Raw genomic sequence first — 8,518 nt, forward strand, 5'->3', positions numbered from 1 at the left:
TGAGTCTCCCCGGATTGTCAGGTCCTAAAACCTGTGATAGTATATCCTCTTTTGGATTTGACGTTTGTGAAGAAGGAGCATCAGACTCTACTAACTCAGCGGCCTTTTTCTGGTTGTATCAAAATTTTGTTATGTTAAAAATTTTAGTATACTCATGCAACCACACGGATAATATATATATACAATAAAGAAGCTTACAATCTTTTCAGCTGCATTTGTGTTGACTGTTGTGCCATCCTTCTTTGTTCTTGACTTGACCAATACCTTCACTCTCGTCACTTCCGAAGGCTGTGAGCTTTGTTGTTTCTGTAACACATGAAAGTTCGTTTTTAAAAGAGGACATTGCTGTAAAAAAGATAAAAAGGACATCGCTGAAAACCCGAAATAAGAATTACCATCTCCTCAGCTAGTCGGACCATTCTCTTCTTGCTACAAGTATGTGGAATCTGCTTTTGTCTTCTTTCTTTGTATTTGTCACTGACAAGCTGTAAACAGATATGAGTTAAACGTATACAAAACGAAAAGCTAAGTGCGGTGAGATACCTTAAACGCGGGACTGGTTTTCAACTTCACAAATTTACGCCACTCTGCGGGAGAAATATTTTTCGGTCGCAGCTTCAACCTGTCCGAAATGTTCTTACACTGCCTTATCTGTCCAACTAATCTCGATTTGGATGCCCTCCAAATACAGCCCATCTGCTTGAAAACGGCAACCTTCTGGAACTCTTCATCTAATTCGAACCTTGTCTGTTTTTCAATTACAATAATTACCTTGTATATTGAATCACAAGTCACATATTAAAATAACCATTATTGCTAATATTATACATATGAATACCTGTACAGATTTCAAAAGGACGGTCCTCAACTCTTCACCTATCTTCCTCCAATCCTCAATTAAGACAGGCACATGTTCACGAACCAAAGGACCTAAATATGAAGACAGCTTTACCGATCATGGTCCACACGGTTCTCCCATGTATGTGAAATCAACCCTTATACGGCTATTCGGATCTCTTGCTATGTTCTTCATCTTCGTCGGTCCTCTATGTCTTTTACGCTTAGGGACAATAGAAGGGCCTTCTGAGTCAAGCGTAGAGAGGACGTCCTCAAGCAGTGGTGATTCTGGCACAGTAGTGTCTACCTCAGGAACTTTGTGTGCTCCTTCATTCATAGTCTGATCTTCAGTGTTCATGTTTACGTCGGGGCTCTGAGTTTCATCGTTTGTCTGTAGATTGTCCAGTTCGTTTTGAACATCCTCTGGCTGTTGTAGATGATCATCCGGTGTTTCACAACCGTCAGGCTGAGTCTGAGTCACTGTGGTTGGTTTGGGATATATGGTACGTATAAACTCAACCTCATTCCCTGGTTTCTTCCTTTTTACACCTCTCTTCTTCTGACCCATAATGAATTACCTGAAAACACCATCCAATCCATGTCACACTGTAATTGAGACATTGTAATTCAAATGTAATGAAGCCTCAACCAGGCAGACTGATAATCTAGATTATCCTAAAGAAATAGCATTAGCTAGACATAAATCCCTTCAAAATCACTTCTTGCAATTGGAGCATCATTTTCTATATCTTCTAAGTCCATATCAACATTAGTGGGTAAAGGTCCAACATCAGCATGTCCATCGTCACATTCCTCTTCTTTATAGCTTCTTGTGGGGCATCTCAAGACAACACACCAGCTCGATGACTCAAGTTCCCTAGAGCAAAAAAACCTGTTTCGCTTGAGATGCTAGTATGAAATGATCTCGCGCAAATGATACTTGGCTATGATTCAGGTTTACTAGTGTGAAACCATCTTCAACCTTAACCCCATTCCCTCTGACAGCCCACTGGCATCTGAAAATTGGTATATAGAAAACATTGTAATCTAACAAAATTATGTCGACAACTCTTCCGTAGTAGGAAACAAGGTCTGCTACTTGAGCAGTATCACGGCACTTGCTCTGCACATCGCTGTTGCCTCATAGAAAACACCACTATTCTGACTTTGTCTGTCAACGGAGATTGTGTGGAACCGCAGCCCATTGATAACATAGCCGGTGTAAGAACATGCAGTACAACGCGGACCAAAGGCTAACCACTTGAGAGTTTCTTCATGGGCTTCGGAATCAAGACGTATCTAGCAATGTAAATAAACAACGAGTCAGATACAATATATTACAATAGACTTTATTTTATGAATTATTCATATACACAACAACTCGCCTGTTTTTTCAACTAATCAGCAAAATTCTTAGTGTGCATATTCCACAGGAAAGTCGCATCACGCCTACACCTTCCATTACTATCCTGAAGAGATTGCAAATGCATGCTTGCAAATTTAAAACAAATTAGGTTAACTAGTATTATAGACGGTAATTGAAAAAAAATGAAAAGGGAAACTGTAATGGCTTACTCAACATATGGTTCGACCAATGCCGTATTTTGAAGGACAGCCAAATCGGCTATTTTCTTGTCTATCTCACTGAGAGTAATAGTCTTAGCTGCGGATATTGGCCGACTTCAAGTATGGTTCTACTTTCGTACTCAACATTACGTTCAGGGTTGTCCTCTACACTTGTGGTTTTCTTCCAAAACAGATTGCAGAACTGCATACATTCCTTCTAGGTAAGACTCAGCTATGCAGCCATCTGGTCTTGAAGGATTTCTTACGTAATCCTTCAATATTTTCATGTGCCTGTAAAATATGAATTGTAGACAAAACAAGTAAGTTAAATAAGGTAAACAAAATACTAACAAATTCGAATAACATACAGAAAGATAGTCCATCTGAAATGGACTGGTCCACCCAGTCTGGCTTCTCTTCCTAGATGGAGACACAAATGCACCATTATATCGAAGAAGCTGGGTGGGAAAACCGCTCAAACATACAAAGAGTCTCCACTATTTCAATCTCCATTACTGCAATCTGCTCTCTATCTATAACCCGTTGACACAGCTTGTTATAGAAATCACATAAGCGTATAATAGCAACTCGAAGTCCTTTAGGTAGCAGACCTCGTAATGCAACTGGCAGAAGTTGTTGCATCAAGACGTGATAGTCATGAGACTTCATTCCCATGATGTTAGGGTCAACTTGATATGCTCAAAGTTAAATCCCTAAGCTACTCTGCAAGAGCACAGATGTGCAGTTGTAGTATCTAGGGGTCGAACCATAGAGACAAGAAATCACTCAATAAACCTTATGTAGATAGAGTTACGCTAAGCCAAGATATGCAAAATAAATAGTGTTGCGACAAAAGTAAATAGAATAGCAATGAAGACAATTGTAAATTCGATGTGATAAAGGATAGGTCTAGGGTGATTTTCAGGAATTCAATGAATGCAAATCAACTTAACAAGTCAGGGTTCAGTTTAAGCACAGTTCTTGAACTCGAAACACAGAACTATAATTAACCAACTTCCGTTGTGAGAATTATCTAAGTTAAAATCCTAGAATTCCAAATTCCTTTGTAAATCCTACAGATTTAAACCAGCCTTAATGCACAAGTTTGATATGTTCACAAAGCTCCTAAACCAAATTCCTTTGCGAAAAGTTACTTTGCTCAACTCAGGTTCTTTCCAGTTATTCAATTACACTTCCGTGTCAATTAAGCAACCTAAGATCTAAGTTCTAGGTGATCAGTCCAGAATTAGCTTTAAGAACAACCTAAGGTGAAGAACAAGTAGATATGAACCCTAACTGGCAAGTTAATCAAACATTCAAAGAAAACCCTAATTAACCCTAAACCTAACAAGTGATCTACTCAGACATGGTTATTGAAACAACAAACATGATGAATAGAAAGCAATAGAATAAATCGAAATAGATAAAGGGGTTCGAAAACTTCTCTCTAAACGAACAGAGTACAGACTTGTCTCCCAAAGCTCAGAAATCGCAAAAGCCAAAAACTCAGAGTATCTCTCTCTCTCTAATCTAAGGTGTCCGTAAAAAGGGAATAAAAATCCTATATATATCTCTAAGACACGTTTTGGGCTTCCTTGAAAACGTTTGGGCCCAACTCCTTCTTCAAATAGGAAACAAAATCGCCTTTTCCTTATTTCTCTGACAAGTGTCGCGCGTCACTCTCCATGGTGTCGAGCGTCACCAAAGCACAAAATCCATACTTGACGAATTTGATCCTGATTAAGCTCCAAAGTGCTCCAAAGTCTCCAGTTAAGCTCCAAACGTACCTATGACCTGAAAAGACTCCAAAAGACTCGAAAGACACTAAAAAGACTCTATAAATAAGACATATACCATGGTTAAAAACCATAAAAACCATGATATATCAACTCCCCTAGACTTAGCATTTGCTTGCCCTCAAGCAAACAGAACACCAAATAAGAGAAAGAAGTTTGAAAACACAGAGACTCAACCTTTCATTGGAACATCGCCCTTGACCAATTGCCTGCAACTCAACTACTGCTTCCTCATTCCAAATCGAACCACCATGTACTTCTCCGCAGACATTCACAGCTTTCCAGATTAAGTCCAAAATTCCACAACATTGTCCATAAACCCTCATCGCTGGATCTCACTGATGATTCCAATGCCCAGAACCTTCTAGATTCTTTCCCATTCTGTACTCAAACAAATCAGCCTTACAAACTTTGGTACCTTTTCTCTCCCCCAGACTTATTCTTTTCGCACATTCATCATCTCTTTTCTTCTATTTTTTTTATGGCGCATACTCGATAAGAGTAAAGCTGCGAGTACTGATGGTGTTTGCCACCAAGTCCCCGAGTTGTCCCCTTACCTTGTATCAAAGGTTTTCAGCGAATAGTGGGGTCATGGGAAACATTCCTACCCCTCACTTCCTTCCTTTGTGTGATCATTCCAACTTAGAAGTGAAATAATGGGATTCTTGGAAACATTCCTAGCCCTTCACTCTTAAGTGAAAATCATCTCAATCTTTTTGCCTTTTTCTTTCTTAGCTCGTCATAAGGGAGAGAAATCACTTCATTAAATTTCACACATGCTTTCATTGATCAAGTACAAACGAGGAATCAAGCTCTAAGGCATTAGTCACATCAGCGAGTTAAAAGTGAAGTTCAGTACTTAGCTCAGGTTAGTGGATTCTGTTGGAAACATGGACGCCTCTAGTCAGCTGATCAGCCTTTGGATTTTTCATTAGTCGGATCTAGACTGAATCTGCAGCAGTGGTCACTTAGGTGAAAGGTCAGCACAATAATTCCAGGAAAAGCATCATGATCTCCAACAGGTTTTGACTCAAAAACGTTTTGACACAACTGACTCTAAAGAAAAACAAACACAATGTCAGCAACTACCTCCCCCAGACTTGAACAACACTGTCCCCAGTGTTATCAAATCCGAAGTTGGTGACAAAAGAGAAAGTCAGAAGGAAGAATGCAACGGGTTAGAATATCTTACTACTCAGTTAGGTCGACCAACACACAGCTCAGTTTCAGAAGAAAACAAGCTTAGGTCGAAAGTGCAAGGGTGGTGACGCGCGATACCAAAGATGGTGTCGCTCGACACCACAGTGCAGAGAGCAATCGTCGCGATCATCTATGTTAGCACTGTCAGATCACTCAGAGAAAAATTAGTAGTAACAATACAACCCATAGATGCATAAAACCAACAAAGTCTCACAACAGGTGTGGCTGACACAACAGACTCAAACAAACGAAAATAAAAGAGAAAAAAAACAGAAGACAAGAAAACAGAACCAGAATGACAAAGGAACTAGTCCTCATTGCTAGTAGTAGCATCATCAGATGGCGTGGGTGAACGAGATCGCGGGCGAGTAGGGCGAACACATCCGCAGCGAGAGAGAGTAGCGATGGCACTCCAGATGCTCTGAAAACTCTGAATGACATACCGCTGGAAAGCAGCAACCTCCATGGGAACCGCTGGCTCAGTGGGAAGATCAGGGAGAGGTACTGTGGTGTCTGCGGAGCGAGGTATCTGATCGTCCTCGGAAGTGGAAGCACGAGCTCTGGAAGAAGAACCGCGAGACACAGTAATCAAGACTCTCCTCTCGGGCATGAAACGAAGCGCGGCGCAGGTGGTGCCTATGTCAGTGCGTGCACGATCAGGGAGCTGAATCCAGTATGAACCAGCTGTAGTGCGAAAGGACCACTGATGGTTGTGGTTAATCCAGGAAGCATGGCGTAGGTGATCCAAATCAATAGCTCGGCGAGTCGTGACAATGGTGCTGTTCTCCGTGCTGATCCGAAAATACTGGAAGATAGGGGTCAGCAAGCTACCAACAGATTCAGTGCGCTGCGTCGTACCTGCTCCAGAGAAAGGTTTGGTTTGCAAAGAAACCAAGTGATGAGCGAAAACAGCTCCCATGTTGACATCAGTAGCGTGCGCGGAATTCCGGTAATGCTCACCATCTGTCAAATCACCAATGCCAACATAAAGAAGAGCCAACTCAGAGAGACGCATCTTACCCGGGGTCGACTTGCACTGAATAGTGTTGCCCAGGACACGTAGAAGGCATCGCAGAACAGGGTGGCGCACGTCGGTTTGGGACGTAGTCTTCGAATCATAACGCCCATTCCCAAAATGGGACCAGAAATCCTGCACATCGAACATCTGAGTAGGGAGGGTGACTCTCGGGAGATCCTTGTAAAACCCATATAAGGCACATAGGTCGCGAAAGGAGAGCCTGTAACGAACTCTGCGGATCATGAAAGTCAGAGTGCCCTCCTGCGCATTTGGAGCATGTTCGTTGGTGTAGTAGATGCGAACAGAGGCGAGCCCACTGACGAACAAGGTCAGGAAACAGATCGTAGGGTCGGGTAGCCATAGATCCCAATCCAAGCTTCGTCAACAAACGTAGGAGCTCAGAATCCAAACCCAAACGCCTCATATCCAGAATGTCCAAGAACCTGGTGGGAAGTATCTTCACATTGAGCCAGGCGTTGTAGAAGAAAGTGTCGTAATCATCCCAGTCATCTGAAATTGGCCTGTGTAGACACTCAACGCTCTCAGCAACAGCTCGAGGTGGCTCGTCCCAGATCCTGCGTGTTGGAATGCGCAGATTCTCTTGTTTAGGCCAAGGGCGCCTAATCCTCTCGTCAGGTGAATCAGGGAGTGCAGGAGGCGATGGTGGCGGTGAGGCGGAGGCTCGTGGTGGTGCAGCCGGGCGAAGATGGGAAGTCGGGAACACCTGCAACTCCTGGGAGTCAAGGAATTTGACCAAGTAACGAGATCGTGCGAGTACAGCTTTCACGGTTGCACGTTGCCACAAGTCACCATCCAAAACCTCGACGTGGTCTCCGAGTTGGAAGGTTAATTCGACTGGAGGTTGCGGACTGGAGGCGGCGGCCCTGCATTGTCGCTTGCGTGGAGGCATCTGCAAAAGAGGAAACAGAGCAAACCAACAAAAGAAAAGAATCTCAAGTCAGTGAACAAGTAAGTACAAGTGATGTTCTCCAGCAAGTCGGATCAGCGACAAGGAGGGGTCCAGCTACACATGCATTCAGAAATCGCCCTAAGACCACAACAAATTTCACACTCGCAAACTTTGAAATGCAATAGGCATGAAGAACAAAATTCTCAAACTAGCCAAATGAACCGTTTAAAGCGCATGGGAGTGGTCGAAATCTGCCCTAAATGGATCGCCATAGGTGAAATCAAGCAAAGCATCAACCCAAAAAGAGCAATTTCGACAAACAAACCTGAGGTACCGAAATCGAAAAAGTGGAGAATCGAAGTGTGTACCTTGGTGGAATGGCAAATCGATGAGAGAAACAGATAGAGGGTGAAAATCTGATGAGGTTAGGCTTTGGAAGCACCCAAATCGGTGAAGATTTGAGTAATTTCGGTTGTGGTGAGGGTGGTTATGGCGAAAGTGTCGAGTGCGGCGAGGAGGAAGGGAGGAAAAAGGGTGTGATGGTGAAGGTTTTAAATAAACGTGGGAAAAAGAAGACTTACCTATTTGTGAGTGACGGGCGACACCCAGGGTGGTGACGCGCGACACTTGCAAAGTGCGAATGGTATTTTCCTCGTGCCCGATCCGCTTCCGACTCCCCTCCGGTGCTGGAATTCCGGTTAAGCGAGGTCCTAGTTTTTTTTGTTTTTGTTTTTTTTTTTTTTTTTTTTTTAAGGGTAACAAGTGACAGGCGACACCTAGTATGGTGTCGCTCGACACCAGCCCTGTTTCACCTGAAACATGAAAAGAAAAACGAAAATCAATTGAAACAAAAAGACTTATTTACAGACTCACCAGTGGATTGCCTTCCACCAAGCGCTTGTTTAAAGTCATTAGCTTGACTCGATGGCGATTCAGGCAGGAGGTGCACCATCCAGAGGCACGATATGTCCATCCGGAATCTCAGCTTTGGCCCAGTAGTGCTTCACTCTTTGTCCATTCACTGTGAACTCTCTGCTACCATCTGGTGTGAGGAGGACGACAGCGCCATAGGGGCGAACCTCTTTGACTATGAAAGGGCCTGACCATCGAGAACGAAGTTTATCAGGAAACAATTGCAAACGAGAGTTATACAGAAGTACCTGATCATTCGGTTCGAATGCCTAGAGAGGA

The sequence above is a fragment of the Eutrema salsugineum genome, unplaced genomic scaffold (assembly GCF_000478725.1).
Source record: "Eutrema salsugineum unplaced genomic scaffold, Eutsalg1_0 scaffold_10, whole genome shotgun sequence".
Taxonomy (NCBI): domain Eukaryota; kingdom Viridiplantae; phylum Streptophyta; class Magnoliopsida; order Brassicales; family Brassicaceae; genus Eutrema; species Eutrema salsugineum.